This window comes from Meriones unguiculatus, chromosome 20, assembly GCF_030254825.1.
Source record: "Meriones unguiculatus strain TT.TT164.6M chromosome 20, Bangor_MerUng_6.1, whole genome shotgun sequence".
NCBI classification, from domain to species: domain Eukaryota; kingdom Metazoa; phylum Chordata; class Mammalia; order Rodentia; family Muridae; genus Meriones; species Meriones unguiculatus.
The window spans coordinates 70,283,470-70,305,793 of record NC_083367.1 but is presented as its reverse complement, the minus strand read 5'-3'; the positions used below and the strand labels follow the sequence as shown (position 1 = coordinate 70,305,793).

At 46.7% G+C, this 22,324-nt stretch overlaps 2 long non-coding RNA genes across 5 annotated transcripts in view; one reads left to right on the top strand and one right to left on the bottom strand.

Moving 5' to 3' along the window:
* Window positions 1-11,668: 11,668 nt before the first annotated feature.
* LOC132649444 (uncharacterized) lies at window positions 11,669-21,439 on the bottom strand. Of its 2 annotated transcripts, none has more exons than XR_009587884.1 (3): window positions 21,124-21,439; window positions 20,504-20,632; window positions 11,669-11,806 (listed from the first exon to the last, which is right to left on the bottom strand). It is a non-coding gene; the product is annotated as an uncharacterized LOC132649444 (long non-coding RNA). The 2 variants fall into 2 exon arrangements; XR_009587885.1 differs by lacking the exon at window positions 11,669-11,806 and adding an exon at window positions 18,618-19,170.
* The window catches only part of LOC132649443 (uncharacterized), a 268,684-nt gene continuing 258,109 nt past the window's right edge, over window positions 11,750-22,324 (top strand). Inside the window, exons 1-2 of one of the 3 annotated variants that reach the window (XR_009587882.1) lie at window positions 11,750-12,006; window positions 15,406-15,526. This is a non-coding gene — a long non-coding RNA (uncharacterized LOC132649443). The remainder of the gene's footprint in view (window positions 12,007-15,405; window positions 15,527-22,324) is intronic. The other 2 variants (XR_009587881.1, XR_009587880.1) reach the window with 2 other exon arrangements.

The following is a 22,324-nucleotide window of genomic DNA, read 5'->3' as shown; positions in this document are numbered from 1 at the left end:
TTAAACCACTTAAAAGTTCCGAGTCTTTTAAAATAATGGCCAGAACAAGAGTGGGCCGGTGCGTCTAGAAAGTCTCATTTTAAAAGACAAAAGCATGGTGACACCAGTGTTTCAAGTGGGAGCTTACACCAGTGAGGTGTTTGTGGTGGCCTCGTAGTTCCTGTTTTCTCGCAAAACTCAGCAGTGTTTTTCAGACACCCCGTAACAATTGTTTTCTGTTTACATGTTCTTTTAATTGTTTTGGTTTTGTGTTTAAGCTTGCACAAACACCAGTTATTTTGGTTAATATATTGGGGCCATAGTTAGGGTCATAAACAGTGCCAAAAATGTGGCCAATGAGGATGTGGCTGTTGGAGGAAGGCTGAGAAGTATCTAGGCAGACACAAAAACGTTGGCACAAGATGGCATTACCTTAGTGATTTCAACTGGATTTAGACTTTGAAATAGGAGCTCTCAGTGAGGATAGCCTTCATCTGTTGGCAATCTGTTCCTGAGGGTTTTTGTTTGTGTGTTTGTTATTTTCTTCCGTCCTTTTCTTGGTGATTTAGAATATTCTGCAGCATTCTCCTTACTTTTCTTAATGTGTTCTTTCTTCAAAGCTTCCCCTTTTCATCACTGTTTGAGATGCAGGACACATGGATGCTTCATCTTGTGTGCTTTGGTCCTGGCATCTTATGTTCTTTGTTTAATGTCTTTCTGAATACATATTGGTGGATGTGATGGCTATTCTTGGTTTCCAACTCAACTACTTCTAGAATTAACTAAAACTCAAATAGCTGGACACACCTGTGAGGATTTTTTTTTTTAAATTAAATCATTTGATGTGGGAAGACCCACTTCTAACCCTGATCTTTTTTTTTTTTTTATTTTTTTATCAGTTACATTTTTTTAACTCTGTATCTGAGCCGTGTCCCGATCCCTCATTCCCTCCCAGTCCCTCCCTCCCTTCCTCATCTCCACCGTGCCCCTTTCCAAGTCCACTGATAGGGGGGACCTCCTCCCCATTCATCTGATCCTGGTTTATCAGGTATCTTCAGGACTGGCTGCAAAGCCCTCCTCTGTGGCCTAACAGGACTGCTCCTCCCTTCGGGGGTGGGGAGACCAAAGAGCCAGTCATTGAGTTCCTGTTAGAAATAGTCCCTGTTCCCCTCACTTTGCTAACCCTGATCTTTGAGGTGGGAAGATCCACCTTTAGTACACATCTTTTGAGGTAGAGGTGAAAAGATCCACTTCTAATCTGGGCAACATCTTCTGCCTATATAAATAACATGGAAGAAGGAAGCTTTGTGCATTCCTGCTTGCCCTTGTTCTCTGGCAAGTCCACTCTTTTATTGATATTAGAGCTTGCTTTGGGGATTCTGGCATATACTGGAGACCAGCGGAGGCATCCAGCTGCATGTACTGAACAAATACTGGATCATGGACTTTCTTTTGGTAGACAGCCATTGTTGGACTAACTGGACCACAGCTTGTAAGCCATTCTAATAAAAGCCATATATATATATATTATATCCATCTATCTAACCTATTTATCTGTCTATTTATCTATCTACCATCTGTCATCTATCTATCTCCATTTTATCAGTTCCAGTAGATATTGTCTTCTTTATGGGGACTGAATAGTTTTTAGATTCTGCTAGCTATTTTGAACTTGAACAACGAAGGCACAGTACATCTATCAGTAGCCGTTTCGTCTACTTGATCTCTTGGTCTCTTTGTTTCTGGGTTACCAAGTTCTCTCTCTCTCTCTCTCCTTTCTCTCTCCTTCTTTCTCTGTCTGTCTGTCTTTCCTTACACACACATCAGTTTCTCATAGCCCCGTTCAGTCTAGACCCTTCCAGATGCCAATGGCTGTTTTCTACAGTAAACCTCCTCAACCCATACCTAGAAACAGTCATAACCTCATTTTTGTCTTTATTCATCTGGAGCTGAAACTCAGCATTGGCATAAATGATTTCCTTTGCAAGAGCCTCAAACTCTCTGGCCCAAGCTTCTGATTTGACTCTCCTAAAACCTGTATGGATCATTTGTTTCCCCTCCACTTCTCCAGCTGTTGAGCTTCACTGCCCTTCCCCCAGCGTCTCTCCCCTGTACTAACCAGCCATTTTCTCTACTCCTTCTCTTTGGTCTCTGGGTTCCAAGGTTCCCACTCTCTCTCGCTCTCTTTTTCTCTCTGTCTCTGTCTGTCTCTCTCTCTCAGAGACAGTCCCTCTCTGAGAGGGACTTTTCCTCTCCCCAGTTCCCCCAATAACTACTAGATCTTCCAGTAGATCTAGTGCATGGAGTGATTTTGTAGCAGCTCACCTTGGCCCAAGCCTGCCAAATGTGCCCCCATCGTCCAATACTGGTATTGGCACTGGGCCAGGGGCACGGCACCCTCCTGTTGTGCAGCCACACCAGGACCCTACCCACCTGCTCTACTCGCAGCAGATCCATTCTCCGGTCCACACATCACTTGCATTCCATCACTGACAATTGGGGAGTGACCCCTCAGTAGATTTACATGCTTCCCAGAGGTACCCACTGAAGGGATTCTAGCCAGTGCCAGCAAGTGAGCATGGCTCTGGCATAAATAAATGCCTTGCTAAAAAATGGTTAGATTACATTCCTAAAGCTAACCCCCAAGGTATATACCCTTATTTGGCCAATCCTTCCTCCTGAGACTGACCACCAAAGTCTAGCTATCAAAGAATTGAAATCCAGCAATTAAAAGCTCGTTTTTGCTCACCTAATTAACTTGTCCAATTAAAATGAAACACTTCATCCTAATATGGGGTTCCCTTTGTACCTTTATAAACAGTCATTTTCCTATGTCACATTGTCTCCTCTCTATCCAGAGGCAGCTCTTTGTTCCTCCAGGACAAATACTCCTCCTGCCTCCTCATCTGTCTTTGTTCCCCCTTCTCCCTCATCTGTCTTTGTCTCTTATCCCTGTCCTCTGTCTCTCTGGAGCAAATAAATCTCCTTTGTGCTGAGAACTTGGTCTTGGGGGTCCTGAGCCAATACTTTTCTTAACACCTGCTTCTGACCTTTTCCCTTGGGTAAGGCTTTGTACCCACCCCACTCTCAAACACACACACACACACACACACACACACACACACACACACACACACACTTTTCACCCTCTGGCTTCATTCAAAAATCCTGGTTACCAGGTGACCCTGTCTCTTCATGATCTTAGCCTCTGGTCCCTGCTCAGAGCATAATGACCCCACTTACTTTGTTTAATCCCCCTGGGTCACTGGGACACCTCAAACTCAGGTCTGGGACCCCTCTATACCTCACCTATGGGAATTACATCCATCCGCCTCCTCATTCCTTTTTGGGATGTCTTTTGGGCAACCTCAGACCTCTATACCTAGCTTGTAAAGTTATCTACTTTTGCAGTCAAATCTAGCCTCACAATGCTAACCACACTATGAGGGATTGTGAAAAAAAAAAAATCCCCTTTCCTTAGTTCTTTTTTCTCACTCCAAGCCCTGTTTGTTTCTTCCTGATCTGTCTCCTGATACTGGGTAAATGTCTGCCCCTGAGTTTGCAACTGGGAGTGATAGCCAGACAGGAGCAGACACTGAAGCACACTTAACACATACACCTGTTCCCCTCTGCAGCGTTCAGAACCAAGCTGCTGACCTAACCCTTCTCAGTCAGTATGGATCCTCTGTCCGAGAATCTGACTACAAGTTCTGGAGTCCAGTTCTTCAGCACTATTTCTCAGCTCTGCCTTCAGCCCTACAGCCTGCTGGCACTCCTAACTCCCTAATGGGGCTAGCAGGAATACCTACCCCTGACACATGGACTCAGATTTTATTACTACAGCTCGGTCTCAGTACAAATCAATGGCCAAAAGTCACTTGACTTCCAAATTCTCACAAATAGTTCTACAACTTCTACTGCAACAAACAAAAGGTCCCCAAATATCTCTAAACTTCCTCTGCTCCACACTTCCAAAGTCTCTTCTCTCTCTTCTCTTTACTTCCCAACTCTTAAAAATCTTTTTATCTTTATGATTTCTTTACTCTGCTCTCTCTCTCTCTCTCTCTTTCTCTCTCTCTCTCTCTCTCTCTCTCTCTCATTCTCTGTCTTGTTCATTCTCTCTGTCTCTGTTTCTGTTTCTTTCTGATGTTCCCACTTCGAGATGGCCTTTCACTTCCCCACTTCCCCAATAAACCTCTTACACTGGATGTGTTGCATGGTGAATTTCTTAGCAGCACACCTTGGCATGGTCCAGACAAAGGCAGCCCAGGTTTAACCTGACACACATGCCTCACTGAACACACTCATGCCTCAATGAGTACCACTGGCAGCAGCATCCTGTTTTAAACTTTACCCCAAGTGTGTAAGAGTGGATGGACTTCCTAGGGTGTGTCCTCAGGCAGGACAATGGTGTGAGGAGGTGGTTGATGCACCTTCCTGGGTAAGAGCCTTGGGGAAGGGGAGGTAGGGAAGATGAAGCTCTGTGTGGTGACTTCTGCTATAGATTCTCAGCTCTTAGAAAGCTGATAAAGGGGATTGGTGCAGGCAGGGAATCAAACCGGCTTATACAGTAAAGAAAAAAGAGGAAGAGGAGGGTAAATAAAGAAATGAAGAGTGTATCTGGAGAGTGTCCCTGAGGCATCTGCTGTGATCTGAGGTAAAGTGCATTTTGGAGAAGAGTAGAAGGGCAAAGAGTTATAGGAAAGATGGAGGTCTCAGGGCATGCTGGGAAGATAGCCTGGAGCAGAGGGGCCTGGAGTTCAGGTGAAGCTCTCCTGTGGCTGTGGTATCCAGCCTCAGAGACTCTGGTTATCTTTCTGCAGCTGTTTGAGGGCCTCAGAGGGCTTCAGGTTAGCCACATTGAGCGCCCATTTCCTCTAGCTCCTGGTTCACTTTCCTGCTATAATTTTTTATTCTGAAACTTTTCACCATTTCTGAAAGCCATATGTTTCACCAAAATATTACAAGAATGGTCTGAGCACATACCAACATTCGCTGAAACCTCTTGAGCAGCGCCCCCACAGTTCAAATCACCACTGTAGTCCATGTTCCCAGTGCGATGGCCCATTAAGCCCCACTTAAAGCATTCAGTTGCTTTTCTAATAAACAGCCCCAACATCCATATTCCTCCCAAACAAAAATCCAGTAAGGCCTATCATAGCAACAGCCCAGTCTCTGGTACCAACCTCTCAGTTAAGGTTTCTGTTGTTGTGAAAAGACAACAGGACTATGGAAAGTCTTATAAAGGAAAACATTTGATTGACCTGGCTTCCATTTCAGAGGTTTAGTCCACTGTCATCATGTTGGGAAACATGTGGCAGGCAGGCGAGAATAGTGCGGGGGATGTAGCTGAGAATTCTACATCTGGATTGGCAGGCAGCAGGAAGAGAGAGTAACACTGGGCCTGGCTTGAGCTATTAAAACCTTAAAGCCCATCCCCTATGAGTCTATAGGGAGGGGGCTTTTCATTCACACCACTGTATTTATACTCATTGGCCCCAACAAATTTGTAGTCATTTATAATTCAGAAATGTATTCAGTCCAACTTCAAAACCCCCCATAGTCTATCAATCGCAACCCTGTTTCAAAGTCCAAAGTCTCTTTAGAGACTCATGGCAACCCCGGTAACTCATGGCAACTCATTGTAACCCCTGTAAAATAAAAATCTAAAGCAATTCATATACTTCCAACATATAATGGCACAGGATACACATTACCATTCCAAAACAAAGGAAAGGGAACATAAGGAGGAAATTCAGGACCAAAGCATGACCAAAAACACCTGGGTAAATTCTAAGCTCGGCAACTCCATGCCTGACGTCACAGCACTTCAGAACTCCAGCTCATTTCAGCTTTGTTAGCTGTAACACACTTCTTTCTTTTGTGCTGGTTCCACTTCCTGTTCGTGGCTGGCCTCTAGCTTACAGAGATCTGCCTGCCTCTGCCTCTGGAATGCTGAGATCAAAGCTGTGAAGGACTATGCCTGGTCCTCTGTTGATATTTAGTACCCTTTTCCTCCTCCTTTGTTGTTTGCTCTTTTCACTTTTGTTGTTGTGTTGTTATCTGTGTATTTTGTTTTGACTCTCAAATGTCATTACAAGGACAAATATCAAAACATTTCCTTTTGTTTTACACAGTAGTTTTATACACTTAAATTATCTGTGCTTTTGAGGCTGCTTTTGAATGATGTGTATAGTAAGATTCAAATTTACCCTTTCACATTCTCTTACCCAGTTTTCCCAACAGTGTTTTTAAAAGAGATTTTCCTTCCCCCCTTGCTTAATTCTGCATTTTTGTTAAAGCTCTGTGTGCAGGCTCACTTTTTGGGCTCTCTGCTCTGTTCCACCGTTGGTCAGTGTTTGTTTTATGTCTTGATTCTATAGATTTGTACAGTCTGAAAACCAGAAATGTGATATATGCTACTTTATTCATTCTCGAAATACGCTGACTGCAGCTGGAGAGATGGCTTAGCCACTAAGAACACTCGTTCTGGCAGAGGACACAGTGCAGCACCAAGCACCTACATGGTCTCACAATCATCCACAACACTGTGGTGCACAAGTGTGCATATAAGCAAAACGGTCATATTCATATAATAAAATAAACAAATATAAAAATTAAGAAATGCTCTAGTGTTGTAGACTTTACTAGTTCAAGACGATGTTTCTCTATGTAGCTCTGGCTGTCCTGGAACTCACTCTATAGCTCAACCCGTCTCTGCCTCCCAGTGCTGGGATAAAAGACACGCCCCACTGTGGTGGTTTGAATAGGAATGCCCCCATAGTCTCATATGTTTGAATGCTTGGCCCATGGGGAGTGATACTATTCAGAGGTGTGGCCTTGTTGGAGTAGGTGTGGCCTTGTTGGAGGAAGTGTGTCCCTGGAGGTTTCCAGTGCTCAAGGCAGGCCAAGTGTCTCAGTCTCTTCCTGCTGGTCCAAATGTAGAGCTCTCGGCTCCTTCCCCAGCACCATGTCTGCCTGCGTGCTGCCCCGCTTCCCATCATGATGATAGTGGACGAAACTCTGAAACTGTTAGCCAGCCCCAGTGAAATGTTTTCCTTTATGAAAATTGCCGTGACCATGGTGTCTGCCCATGTAGAAACGGAAGGTCTACAGTGGCCATGGCCAAGGCATCTCTTCACAGCAAGAGAGCACTAAGACCTGTATTCACTCAGGTCATCCAAGAGACCCTTACCTGGGAGAGCAGATAGCACGTTTTGTTTTCAAATTCTAGCAGACCTAAGAGATGAATGCACAGCCTCTGATGCCCATTCACCTTTGACATTTAGCTGTGAACTTCTTGATGATTTGAAAACTACAGCAATGTAGCTGAATGGTCTTTTTGTCCTATATGTTTATTATTATTATTTTTATTAATTAAGTTATTTGTTTACTTTACATGGGGATCACAGATTCCCCTCCCCGTCTCCTCCCAGTCCTTCCCTCTCGCCTTACCTCCCCACCCCCCTCCTCCCCTTCTCCTCGGACTAAAGGAGACCTCCATGGCTAGCTGTGGCATATCAGGTTGCAGTAAGACCAGGCTCATACTCCTCTATTGAGGCTGGACCTGGCAGCCTCGTTAGGGGAACGGGATCCAAAGGCAGGCAGTGTAGTCAGGGACAGCGCTTGATTCTGCTTTAGGAGCCCCACACGAAGACCCAGCTGCACAATTGCTACCTATGTGCGAAGGGCCTAGGACTGTCCCGTGCTTGCTCCCTGCTTGGCAGTCCAGTCTCCATCAGCCCCCATGGACCCAGGTAGTTGACGCTGTAGGTTTTCTTGCGTGGTGTCCTTGACCTCCCTGGCTCCTTTGTCTTCCACAGGGTTCCCCAAGCTCCACTTAATGTTTGGCTGTGGGTCTCTGTATCAGTTACCATCAGTTGCTGGGTGAAGCCTCTCTCTAGTTACGCTAGGCTGTTGTCTGCAACTATATCAGAATATCACTGATAGTGTCAGGGGCGGGCTCTCTCTCATGGAATAGGTCTAACGCTGGGCCAATCATTGTTTTGCCTTTCCTTCAAATTCTGCTCAATTTCTTACCCCTGACCACCTTGTAGGCAGGACAAATTGTGTGTCTCAGGTTTTGTGGCTGGGTTGTTGTCCCAATCCCTTCATCCAAAGTCTTCTTGACTGGTTACAGAAGAGGGCTGTTCAGGTTCCATATCCCCCATTGCTAGGAGTCTTACCTAGGTCACCTTCATAGATTCCTGGGAGTTTCCACTGTTCTAGCTTGTCCCAGAGATGTCTCCCCTCCTATCCAGTTGTCTCTCCCAGTACTCTCCCCTCTGTCCTCCCCCAACCTCATGACTCCTATTCCCGTCCCACGCCCACCCCCCACGGTGCCCTCACTCCATCTGTCCCTGATGTCTAATCTATTTCCCCTTCTCAGTGAAGTTCAAGGCGCCTTGTTACTTAGCATCTTTGAGTGTGGCATGTAGCATGGTTAGCCTGCACTTCATGACTAATATCTGCTTATAAATGAGTACATTCCATGTGTGTCTTTCTGGGTCTGGGATACCTCACTCAGGATCATCTTTTCTAGTTCCATCCATTTGCCTGCAAATTTCAGGATGTGGCCTATTTTTAGGGCCTGACTCAGTACATGAAATAGAGAAGTAGTTAAAACATATTTTCTGTGTATGTGGAAAGAGCATGCCACAGCTCATTACTGTTTGTACGGGGGGTGCTGTACCCTCAGGACTAGCCAACCTCTTTGCTTGTCTGCTCTATGCAAACAAACAAACAAACTCCTCTGCCTTTTTTATAGACAGGCAGACAGAGAGGAATGCAGTGTAACTGAAGAGATGACTTCACCTTTCCTCTTCTGGTCATTAGAAGAAGGCCTGTCGATCACTACAAGTGATCTGAACTTTTCCCAGAAGGTGTCATTTGGAAACTTTCAGAATGCATGTGAAAGTTTCTGTGTTTCTGTGATTTGTGCTTTCTAGCAAGGCTCCTGGTCCTCTGTTTGAGATTTCACCTTGGAAGGAGGAGGAATGTGGGAAGAGATTGGGCCTCAGAAGCCAACATTTCACTGAACGCTCTTGAGTTGTGGCTCTGCTCCTGGAACTTAGTGCTCAGTTTCTTCATGGGAACCATAACTGCAGCTGTCCTCTGCTGGGCAATTATGTTTGCTTCAGAGCCTTTGGTTCATGTGCACGAGTGTCTTTGTGTTAAACTCCATCCAAGCAGCTCAAAAGTTTACAGTGCTTTCTCTACCAGAAATTTCAGTTGGATGAGCTGAGAAAATGATTTTTCCATCTTTCCCTCCTACTTGGTGTTCAACTTCTCCCAAGTTTCCCAGAGTCAAACCATTAGATTCAAATGTGTTTTTGAGACTAATTCTGGGCTGAAGTCTCTATGTTTTCTGTAACATTATCATTTCCACTTTAGTAATAATTCCTGCAGAAACATGACTTTCATATCTGGACAATGCTCTCTGAGCTTCTACCAATGTGCCTCTGTGGCTGCAATATTGTCCCCCTGACTTAGAAGGCTCCTGTCACTTTGTCCCTCTGCTTGTTGACACACAGGAAGGGGTGAGTTCTCATGACGTGTCTGGTGAGTTTTGGCCATCCTATCAGGATCCCAGGGAATGATTCAAATGGAATGATTTCTGCCATTGCAAACATTTCATTCTCATCTATTTCTTGGAGACCTGGGTTGTCAGAAACTATCCAAGACATCTGCTCAGTTGTTCTACCCAGTTGCTATAGGCCTAAGATTTTCAGCTTGTTCTTAAAACCTGGTGTTCATTCTTGCACATGTTAAAATATTTTTAATTTTCCTATCAACTTCTTGTATCACACACAGCTATATGGAGACATGGATGCTATTTGGCACTGACATGTTTAAAGATTTCTCATAATCTTATTTTACATTTGCTTTTGTTGCAGTCAGATAGGATGGTTTTCATGATATCTACCCTTTATACATTTTTTAATTTATTTGACGGTTTAAAAATAGTTTTTATTACTTGGTGTGGTGGCACATGCCTTTACTCCCAGCATTTGGGGCGCAGAGGCAGAGGCAGTCATATATCTGTGAGTTCGAACCTAGCTTATCTACATAGTAGTTTCCAAGACAGCCAGGCTATGTGGTGAGACCTTGTTTAAGATTAATTAATTAATACAAAAAGAATTTTATTATTGACCATTCTACATATATTGAAACAGTACAAAATTTTTCCAAACAAATATTTTCCTCTTCTATGATGGAGTATTTTGGAAATGTTAAAAAAAAAAAGGTTGGTTTTCTGTGCCGATTCTTTCTTCATTGCTGAACTTCCCTCAACAACTGAAAGGGCAGTGCTGAGGTCCCCAGCTGGAAGGGCAAATTTGCATACTTCTGTTTACCTTTTTCTATACATCTTGAAACTTTCTGACTTTTGATTTCATGTGGGGTGGCCACCACTTTCTTCTGTTTCTACAAAGACTGAACTAGTGACATCTGCCCTCCTCAGGGAAGTTTATCATTTTTTGAGGTTCAAGTTTCCCCATCAGATCAATTGTATCTTGATATTCCCCTTTATGCTCCGTCCATCTTCTTCTGCACTGCCTCGCTCTCCCTCCTAAGTGGGACCCCTTCCCATGTCCCTCTCAGATTACCTAAGACGTAAGCCATCTCACTAAGTTCACACTCCACATGCTAGTTCTGCCCATTCTTCTCCCAGTTACACTTCTTTGATCCTCAGCGTTTCCAGCCTCCTTCCATATGGACTCTTGACTAGAACCAGACACTCAATATCTGTTTCAATATGTTTTATCACAGCGACAATCAAGGGCATCTGGAGCTCCAGGACAAACAAGCCTTTTCAGTCACCTCCTCATATTAACATGGGAGAGTGGGTCTATCTTCTCCTCCCACCAAACAAAAGGCCACTAGCAACTGTCTGAATTAGACTCTATCAAGTCATCCTAAGTCCATTTGCAGTCAGGTTACTAGGCCTGCCACTGTGGAGCCATAGACCCTCCACTGGTCTGGGCTTGTGAGCTACTTAAAGATCTGTTTCCTCTCCCAGTGAGACCCAACCCACCCACTGGGTTCTGGGCTGGAACTCAGGTGTCATGTGTCTTAGTGTTTCTATTGCTGTGATGGAACACCAAGACTGAAGACCCTGAGGAAGAAGTGGATTATTTGGCTTACGGAACCCCAGTCACAGTTCATCCTGGGAAGCCAAGGTAGAAACTCCAACAGGGCAGGAACCTGGAGGCAGGAGCTGATGCAAAGGTCATGGAGGGGTGCTCTTGCTGGGTTGGTCCTCACACCTTGCTCAGCCTGCTTTCTTATAGCACCCTAGACCACAGGCCCAGGGGTGGTGTCACAGCACCAAGCAGCAGTGCTTGATCTTGAGTCTCAGGTTTGAATGTCTGAAGCTCCCAGGTTACTCTGCAGAACCCCACATGACTTCTGAGATACCGGAGAGGACTGGAATAGATATTTTACACGTATAGCCCTGCTCTGCTTTCGGCCCTTTCTCATTGGCTGGAGACAAGAATTGTGAAACTCAGAAGTGGTTTGCTGAGGAAGCCCCTCAGGAAATGGAAGACATCATAAAGTATCAGCAAACTGCCTGCTGCACTTTGAACCCTGAAGGAAGACCTCCCTGTGCTGCAGACAAGGAAGGGGCTGGAAAAACTCTAACCTGGGTCCTCTGCACAGTTGCCTCTCTGGGCTTAGGTTCTTTCCTGTCTGTGGGAGAAAGCCCTCTGCCTGCATGGGAAAGACATTTGTTGCTCTTGTTGGCTGGCCTCTCTCTGCAGCATTGTCTTTAAAGGAGGTGGGAGGACCAGTAAATGAGCAAACTTCCTCCTTCAGTTCTGAGAAACTGAAACACAGAAGCCTTAGATTACCCTCCCAGGCTGTACAAGAAAGAGACTCTGACCACGTCTTAGCTTCAGAGAAGATTGTCAACCTGTCCAGAGCCCTGCAAGCTGTGCAGTTTCCCCTGTCCTGTTTCAAGAGCCACTGCCTGTGCTGAGGTGGACTCTGCAGTCCTACAGCTCCTGTGAGGTCACTCCAGCTCCTGTAAGTCACCCCTCACCTCACTCCTGTTAGTAACCCCAAAGAAAACTCAGGGGATCTCCAAGTTGTGCAGTTGGTGCTTTGGCCTGTGATAGGTTCCATTTCTGGGGTGAGTGAGTGTGTTGTATGTGTGTGTTGTGTGTTTGTGTGTATTGTATGTGTGTTGTGCATTTGTGTGTGTGTTTGTGTATGTGTTTCTGTGTAATGTGTGTGTGTGTTTGCGTCTCCCCAGGTACAGACTGATACAACACCAGTTTTCACAGGACACACTCGGTTGTGTGATCACCTGTCCAGGCTTTGCTCTCAGCAGACAGAGTGCAATAGTGTCTGTTGTCTGCACAGCTCTCGTCACCCTGTGTGTGCTGTGTGTGTGGATGCTGGCTTTGTAAAAGATGCTGTTGTGGGAATGTAGAAAAGGATGGACTTTTCTTTTTTTAATTTTTAATTTTATTAATTACAGTTTACTCACTTTGTATCCCAGCTGTGGCCCCCTCCTCCACCTCTCCTATCCAACCCCCCGCCCACTTCATCTCCTATGCCTGACCCCCAGTCAGAAGTAGCTCATGGCAGCTCACTGTCCAAGAGGACGTTTCAAAGCCGACCACTGATATGGCCAGCAGTCTGGACTGGAGGTGCAGAACACAGGAGGGGAATCAGGGTGGGCTCATGCGGTGGTTTGAAGAATGGGCTCCTGGGCTGATATATTTGAATGCTAAATCATCAAGGAGCGGCACTAGTTAGAAAAATGAAGAGGCCTGTGCTTGCTCGAGTAGGTGTGGCCTTGTTGGAGGAAGCGTCACTGGGGGTGAGCTTTGAGGTTTCAGGAGACAAGCCAGGCCTAGAGTCTCTCTCCTCCTGTGCCTGTGGATCCTGATGTAGAACTCTCAGCTACGTGTCCTTCACCATAACTGCTGCACACTGCCACACTCCCCGCCATGCCGACCATGGAATAAACCTCTGCAGCTGTTCCAAGCTCCAATTAAACACTTTCCCCTGTAAGAGCCGTCAAGGTCACGCTGTCTATACACAGTGTGGGACACTTACTAAGACAGCTCACATCTATTCTTGGGGAAGACATCCCCCTTTGTGTCTCAGCTGGGACTTTCCCAATCCTTCCCTTTCCCTGAAACCTCTTACACTGTGCAGTTCTTTAGACTTTGTTATTCATCAAGTGTTTAGGAGCCTGGCTTCACCAGAAAGCCTTGAGAACAGGCCCGTGGTGGAGTCCCCACTGAGAGCCATGAATGTAGCTGGGCCTGGGGTCCAGTGCTGGCCTGCCCATGGCTCTTCATCAGCACTTCAGTTCTCTCTCCAGCCTGCCCCCTGCAGTACACACTGTGCATCTCCTGGGCGCTGGCTGGCTCCACTCTGCTCTGCCTTGCTGGGGTGGTCGCTCCACAGAACTGTCATCTCCAGCATGCTGGGGACTTCTGCTGCCACTGCACTTCACGAGTGGTCTAGCCTGGGCTGTCTTCATGGGCCCCAACCCTGGTAAACAGTGCCAAGCCTCAGGTGCTCTCCACGCCCCCTTCACACCTTCAGAACCAGCACCACCTGGTGTTGTTTATATTACAGAGTGGGCTGCCAACACAAGGGACAACCTTGGCCATGTCTGGAACACAGCTTCTGAGCACTGACTCTCAAGAACACTGTCCAGCACAGTTTACCTCAATGACGTCATTATTTTCCTGAACACTGCTAATTTCTCAGTTCCAACTACAGCATTTAGCAGCCCAGCAAAGCAAAGCTTCACTTTAGTAGTTCTGGTATCTTGTTAGTCACAGCTGGTTCTTGAGCCCCAGCTACCCAGAACCATTGATTCATAATTTAAATGGCTTGGTAGCACCCGCTTCCCTGAACTTCTCAAGCCAGGCCTCCATCAACTGAACTGCTCTCACAAGAACTGTCTTCCAAGTTCCTAAAGGATACTCCAGTTAACACTCAACCCTCGATGGCCTTTCTAGCCCAGAGTTCCAGCCTTTCTACAGTCCTCCCCCAAACACATGGCTGGACAGGTCTGTTACAGCAATACCACACTAGGTTGGAGCCAGCTTGCCTCAGTTAGCGTCACTATTGCTGTGATGAAACGGCATGGCCATGGGACTTTGGAGGAAAGGGTTTATTGGGCTTAAACTTCCAAATCACTGTCTATCCCTTGAAAGAAGTCAGGACAGGACTCAAAGAGAGCAGGAATCTGGAGGCAGGGGCTGATGCTGTCTTACAGAAAAGGACCACCCTCCCCGCATTGGTCAGCAATTAAGAGAATGCCCTACAGACTTGCGTAAGTGTGAGCTTAAGGAAGCATTTTTATAACTGAGGTCTGTCCTCTCGTAGGACTTGAGCTATGTGACACAAAACTGCCCAGCACAGACCTTATATTATCCGGTTACACTAGATTCCCTCTCCCTAAGTACACCCCACCAGAAGATGAACAGGATCACTCTGGAGCCCAAGTACTAGCTTTGTGCTTGACAACTAAAGGTCAATGCACTTGGCACTTAGGTGGATAAGGATGAGGTACATGTGAGTTATCTGTAGGAAAAGCCAGTAAAAATTTTGATCAATTAAATTTTTTTGATGAATGAGGAACTGTGAATAATGAAGGTGATTGAAAGAAAGCTTCCCTGGCTTCCATACATGTGCCAATCAATAATAAAAAATAATAATGTCTTAGAAGTAAGTGTTTATACAATGACCACCAGATTTTAGTAAGAAAAACATTGTTTTAGCCACTTACAGGTGTGCCACAGTAGCATTGATTAGACAAGATCTCTGAAATGGTTGGGGTTCCCCAAGCAGGCAAGACAGCAACTCGTGGTCTAGGGCTCTCCTGCCTCTGCCTTCTTAGCACTGACAGTAAGAGCAGACAGAGTGCACTTGGCTCCTTCACAGGGGTTTTAGGGACCATGTCAGGTTCTCAGGGTTGTGAAGCAGGCACCTTACCTGCTTCGTGGCTTTGGATTCATGGCTTTGGCAGAAGACATTTCAAGACATCCTAGAATTGACTGTGTCCTGTGGTTACTAGTGGTCACTATTGTGAAGATCTATACTGAACAGGACCAAGCTGAGCAAGGACAAATACAAAATGAGCAGTTTCAGAAGAAAAGGCTCCCCAGGAAGTATAATGGAGAAAGTCCAGTGCTCAATGAGATTTTTTAAAAACATGATGAAAAGCCTGCTTTAAAATGGAATAAAAGGAGTTGTGACATTAGGTCAAGATCACAGCCAGCTAAGCTTATAATCCCTCAAAATAAATTAAAGAAATGGTTAAGAAATGAAGGAATGTGCCTTGTTTCCCTGATGCCTCTAAGATTTTTAACATGAGTGGGTGTTAGATTTTGACAAATGATTTTTCGGCATCTAAGGAGATGATCATATGTTGTGGTTTTTTTTTCCTTTCAGTTTGTTTATATGGTGGATTATATTGCTGGATTTCCACATACTGACCCACTCCTGCATGCCTGGGATGAAGCCTACTTGGTCATGGTGGATGATATTTTGGATGTGTTCTTGGATTCAGTTTGTGAGTATTTTACTGAGTATTTTTGCATCAATGTTCAGGAGGAAAATTGGTCTGAAATTTTGTTTCTTTGTTGGGTCTCTGTGTGGTTTAGGTATCAAGGTGACTGTGGCCTCATAGGATGAGTTTTGCAATGTTCCTTCTGTTCCCATTTTGTGGAAGAGTTTAAAGGTATTAGGTCTTCTTTGAAGTGGTAGAATTCTGTGATGAAACCATCTGGCCCTAGGCTTGTTTTGGTTAGGACACTTTTGATAACTGCTTCTATTTCATTAGGGTATATAGGATTATAAAAAACAGAAAGCTGATGAAAATGTATGTGAATGATGGAACCATAGTTCAGCCTCATGAAGCAGAAAAACGTGTTTTTCTGTGGCCATGTGTTTCTGCCTTTAGTGTCAAGGATACAAGAAAGGGGTTTTGGAATCTCCATTCTGGGCTGAGTAAAGCTGCTGAGGCCAGATGTGTCAGGAGTGTGCTTGCATGGAGGCTCATCGAGGTGTTAAGGTGAAGCCTGGATTTCATTAGAGACCCCAAGAGTTTGCAGGTGCCAGTCATGGCACACCTCCTAAGAAGAGCTGAGAACAGGGTGTGGAACCAGCCCAAGGGAGAGAAGTATGTTGCAGACAGCAAAGGTGAAAGGAGTGAGAGTGCTGAAGAGCACTTGACATGGGGCATGGAGAGTCTGAAGTCTGAGCTGCTGTGTTTCCATCTTGCTTTGGTCCATTTCCTCACTATGCTGTCTTTCTGCCTTTTCAGAATGGTAACGCGTATTCTGTGCCATGTTATGTTGGAAGTAGGTGATCTGTTTTCTAATTTTAATTTTATGGGGGTTACAATTATGAGGTTGCCTTGAGTCTCAAAAGAAACTTTGACCTTTGGGCTCTTAAATGGGGTTGAGGCTGTACTATATTATGGGGAGTTTGATGTTGGACTGAATGCATTTTGAGTTATGATCTGGCTACAAGCCTGTGGGGACCATGGAGTGCAGTGTGGTGTTTTGAATAAGAATGGTCCCCATAGGCTCAAACATTTGAATGCTTGGCCCTAAGGGCGTGGCACTACCTAAGAGAGATTAGGACTGTGGCCTTTTGGAGTAGGCATGGCCTTACTGGAGGAAATGTGTCCCTGTGGATGGGTTGAGGTTTCAACAAGACCATTCAATCTGAGACCCTCTCTCTTCTTGCTGCCTTTAGATCTGGCTGTAAAACTGTCAGTTATCATGTCTGCCTGTGTACCACTGTGCTCCCAACCATGAGATAATAAACAATCCTCTGGAACGTCAACCAGCCTCGATTAAATGCTTTCTTTGATAAGAGTTGCCATGTCATGGTGTCTCCTCACAGCAATAGAACACTGACAAAGATCTGTTTCCCTCTTATGTTACTTTTGCCAGAGTGTTTAATCACAGCAACACAATGGAACTAGAATAGCACAATGTCACATCTGCTGGACCAGATGTAGCAGTCCAGGGATGGTTTCCTGGAACTGGTCGGAGGATAGCCCACACTACAAATAAGGAAAACCTAGGATAGTTAAATCTGGTAGTAGAGGAGTGATGATGAAAAATCTCAGAGAAGTTCATGTGACTAAGTGGATATCACAGCAAAGCGTTCTGGGAAATGTGCAGAGTCCCTGCTGCTCTGTGGGATGCTGCAGCAGCCATGTTGAGAAGCACAGTGGGACTGGCCAGGGAGAAGGGCACCAGCATTGTCGGAAGCTCAGGGGTGATGGTGGCACAAGGCTATGGGTGATGTTAGGAGACCATATTCCTGAATCCCAGAAAATACAGACTAACTGTCAGGAGACAGTAAAGGCAAGGACAGTGATCCACTGAGGAGTAAGGAAGACACAGCCTAGGGCCTAACTGCTTAAGGGGCCCATCACTAACAGAACACAAAGATGCTAAAGCAGACAGATGGTTAGCCAACCCAGCTGGAGCTGGATTTTAGTAATAAAAGACAAAACAGATGAACAGGAGTCTGAAAGCTGCTGTTCCAAGGCTCCTGTGTCCATTGTGCCTGAACCACTGGAGCTAGAGAGATGGCACAGTGGTTGAGAACACGTGTTGCTGCTGCAGAAGATTTAGGTTCATTCCCAGCAACCACAGAATAGCTCACATCTGCCTGTAATGTCAGCTTTAGAGATCCTATGACCTGTTTTAGTTTCCAAGGGCAGAAGAACACACGTGGGTGTTCCACATACATAATGCAGACAGGATCTTATGCAGATGAAATAAAATTACATCTCAAACAATTTAAAGGTGAAGCTCCTCAAGGACAGCCCCAGATTCCTAGGAGGACAGACCAGGTCCTCACAAGGAAGGACCACTCATCTCCAGCAAGGGCAGTGTTTCTCTCTGTCTGCTTCATCATCTCCCTGTCACCTGGGGATGAAGCCCCAGATGCTACATTGACTGTGTGATGTGGTCGCTAATGAGACTGTCCCCACAGGCTCAGGTGTGAGAACACGTGGTCCCAGTTGGTGGCAGTGGATTGGAGAGGTTTTGGAGGTGTGACCTTGGCTTGAGGACTCATATCACTGGGGTGTGTGTTTGAAACCAACGAACCTAGTCCAATTCCCATTCCCCATGTGTGCATCTTGCTTCGGGTTTAACATGTGGGCTCTCAGCTTGCTGCTCCAGCCGCCATGTTCCCTCTGTGGTTCATGATGAGGGCTCTCAGCTTCCTGCTCTGGCCGCCATGTTCCCTCTGTGGTTCAAGATGAGGGCTCTCAGCTTGGTGCTCTGGCCACCCGGCCCACCTGGTGCCCTGCTCCCTGCTGTGGTCGATGGGCTCTTGTCCTTTGAAACTTATAAGCCCACAAAACAGCTTCCTATTCTTTGTTACCCTGGTTGTGGTATTTTATCCTAGCAAAAGACAAACAACTAATTCAGAAATCGTGTTGACATTGAAGCCATGGCAGAAGTCTTGGCAGGAGTTCTTGTACACCTGCCCATCTCTATTCTTGTAGCCTGAAAGCAGCCAGAGATGATACATCCAGGAGGAGCAAGGCTGGGACTGCCTCTAGGGCCCTATGACCCAGGACAGCTGTATCAGCCAGAGGAGTCAGGTCTATGAAATGGCCCTGGGTGGAATTAGTGACAGTTTCTAATTGGATTAACACTACTGGATTATCCAATTAGATAATCAGCTGCCTAAATCAGAGACATGCATGCCAATCCAGTTCCTGCCCAGAGAGGTATCAACACCCACAGTGTCTTAGGTGTCACTGTAGGCCTTCAGGTCCTCTTAGAGAGGGCAGCCTGACTCCCGGCATGGCACAGGGTTCTGTGACAGAGAGGCCTCAGGTACTGGGCTGTCAGAAGGTGCATCAGGCCTCAGGGAGACACCATGAGGTGAGCTCCTTCCCTCCAGGTTACAAAGTGGACAGTCACAGTCAGACCTGATATACAGAAGTGAGACATTGCTGCAGGGACATCACAAGTCCCTGTGTTTTGAGAGCTGCATAGCAGGGACACATCGCTTCCCTCCCTACCCTGTGAGGGGGCTTCTCCTCTTCTCTAGGTGGTTGTGGAAATCTTATCTCATCTAGAGGAAGTGACAGGTCAATTCTCCAGGAAGCTGCCACCTCTCCCTCAGCAAAGACCACAGGCTTCAAGGAGTATCCTCTGTGTTCCAAGGAATCCACTGGACAGCAAAGGAGAGATCAACAGTCCTTAAGTTCGGGACCTCCTGCTGTCATTTCTAGCTGACCCAGAAGTCACAGGCAGCAAAGAACCAGTGCTGTCTGGGAAACATGTAGCTTTCACAGGATTTTGAAGACACTCTGGGGGGATGGGCACCAATCCTGGTACATGGAGATTCCCTAATCTGGCTAGAGGACACATCTGCTGTCTCATTCATCAGCTTGTGACCTTCTGCTGCTGTCCCACCAAATGCAGAATTGAGTATTTGATGCAGAGAGAGATACACTGAGACTCCCCCAACTGAATAAAAATGAGTGCCTGCATTTACAGAACAGAAGAACCCTCTCCTGCCTAAAGAACACCACTATCTGATGCCATCTCCCCAGGAAGCAGACCACATGGGCCTGGGAGCAAGGGCAGCAGCTTCCATAGCTCCCCACCCAGTCCATTGCCAGGGTCCTCCCTAGAGGACAAGGTGCTTCAGCCCTGAGTAGCTGGGATGTCTTAAGGCATGAGCTCACATTGCTTCCTGGTGGGTCAGCAGTGAAAAGGCATTTTGTGGGTTGGAAAGTTGGGAAGGTTAGATGGGCAGGGAAGGGAGCTGAGCAGCTGGGTGGTTGATGAGTCCTGTCTGCATTGAAGATGAGCCTGGTGTCATAGTCCTGTAACCCCAGCACTTGGTAGACCAAGTGAAAGGCTTGTTTCAGAGTCTATAGTGTGGGCTACATAATGCCTTAAAACAAAACAACTCTAGAATGAAAAAAGGAAAAATGAATGAGGGGAGGGGACAAGAATGTGGGAGGTGTGGCCATCTTGTCCCTGGAAGCTGGGATCTGCTGGAGAAGTACCATGAGAAGGTGGAAAAGAAAATTCCAGGGCAAAGGGGGCCATGAATGGTGGAGGGCTTGTGAGGAATGCCCAGGGAAGGCAGTCTCCAGAACTAGCATGCCTTAGGTCCAGGGGTCTGACAGCCTCCTGGAGGGGTCTTGCCCTGTGTCCAGCACATCCTGTCCTGGTGACTGGGCTTTAGGCTTCCTGAAGACCCAGAAGGTGTTGAGGGCTTCACCAGGAACTTTCCCCTGTCCCCCACTGTCTCCAGCGCCGCCCTCCACTGTAATTTTCCCCCTAACTTCTTCAATCCACTGAAGCCTGGGTGGGACAGAGACAGAGTCAGGGTTCTTGGTCGCTGAGGTGGTGAAGAAAAGAAGCCCAGGGTTTCCTGGTAGCCCAGGATCCCGGAATTCATGACTCAGAATCCGGTCTGTCCCCCATGTCCCTCCCTCACCCTCACCCCCACCCCAACCCCACCCCCTCTATGGACCCTGGGAACTCACCATGGGACAGAGTGGTTTGCAGGAAGCTCAGGAGAAGTAAAAGTGTCACAGTCAGGGAATGACCGCGCTTGGTGCTTGCTCCCTCTTTCATGGTTCCTTCCTGAGACAGGGCTGTCCTCAGCGGTGGAGCTGGGGAGAGGATAGGGATTCCTCAGGACCCGCGCGCAGAGGAACCCCGCAGAGACCTGCAGCTCCAGGCTCCCGGGCTGTGAAGTCAGGCCTTTCCGGCCCCGCCACGCGGGTTCCTAGTCCACTTTTCCTACGTGACTGCGGGACCCCTCCAGGCGCTGTGGCTCTGGTCCTCCTCCCTGCCCCGCTGGGCGCGCGGCGAGGACTGTGAACTTTGTGGTCCGAGGGCGACGCGCAGGGCGCCCACACCGCGCGGTGCCTTCACCTCACTCTGCGGGTTCCTAGTCTGCTCTCCCTACCTGTCTGCGGGGACCCCTCCTGGTTCTCGTCCTCCCCCCTGCTAACCGAGGTCCCTGCCCCCTCGGGAGCGCGGAGGCGACGACTCTGAATTTAGCGAACCGAGGGCGCGCGGACGTCTCTGTTCTGAACTGACTGCGCAGGACAAAGTGGTTCAGGGCGCCCACACCCCGTGGCCCCTTCACCTCACTCACCAGCAGTTGAGCCTGGGGAACCCCGGGCCAGAGTCAGGAAAGACAGAGAAAGAGCGAAGTCTGCGCCTTCAGCTGACTCCCTTGCGAGCAGCCTGGAAAATGAGAGAAAATTACACCAGCTCACTTTCCATCCAGTTACTAAGGCGCGTGCCCGCCACTAAGCCTTTTTTACCCGCCCTTTTGACTGTCCAATCCCAGAGCAGGCTTGGCAGCAGTGTCTAATCTTCCGGTTCTAGGTTCTCTCTAAAGTAGGCCCCTCCCTTTACTCTGCTTCTCCTCTGACCACACACCCTCCTTCCCCTTTAGACCTGCTCTTTCTGGCTTCCTCTATCTCTTTTTCTTCTCAATCCCTGACTCATTTGCTCCCTAGGGCCCTTCCCCATTAGCCCCTGGTCACCCTTAAGTTTTTTGTTGACCCAGGACTGGCCACTGACGACCCTCCCCAAATGGAGAATACTGTTAGAAAGTTAATAGAACCTACATACAGCCTATAGGTCCACTTTGATTATTATGAACATTGTAACAGTGTTTCTTCTAATCTGTGAACACAGGTGTGCCCTTCAATTTTTTTCGTCTGTTAACATTTTTTCATACTCATATTTTTTTTACCACTTTGTCTGATTTTATTTGTAATTATTTATTTCTGATGATATCGACAGTGAAGCAGTCCTCTTAGTTTAATTTTCAGTTCATTGGTTATTAGTGTATGTAAATAGAAGTGATTTTTAAATTCTACAATACTTGATTTAGTACTCCTAATTCTGCTTTGCTGGGCTCTTCAGCATTTTCTAAGTTCACTATCATGTCATATACAAGCAGAGATTTCTTCACCTCTTGGTTTCCACTCTTGAAGCATTTCATTTCAGTACTCTAGCTGTTGAGTACAAATTGTTAAGACCGAACCTCCTGGGATCAACTCCTCATTGTTAAATATGCTGTTAGCTGTGTTGCATTATAAGTCTCTCTCTCTCTCTCTCCCTCTCTCTGAGGGTGTGTGTGTGTCTGGAAGGGAATTCTCCCATTCCTAGTATATGGATAGATTGTATCAGCAGTGTGTTGAGTTTCCACACCTCCTTCTGCATTTGTTGAGGGGATGGTAACCTTTGCCCTTCGTTCCCTTCATTTGGTGCAGCACATTGGTTGACTTGGGTCTATTGAGCCTTCCTTGTCCACGTGAGGGCAGGGAGCTCCAGGGGTGCAG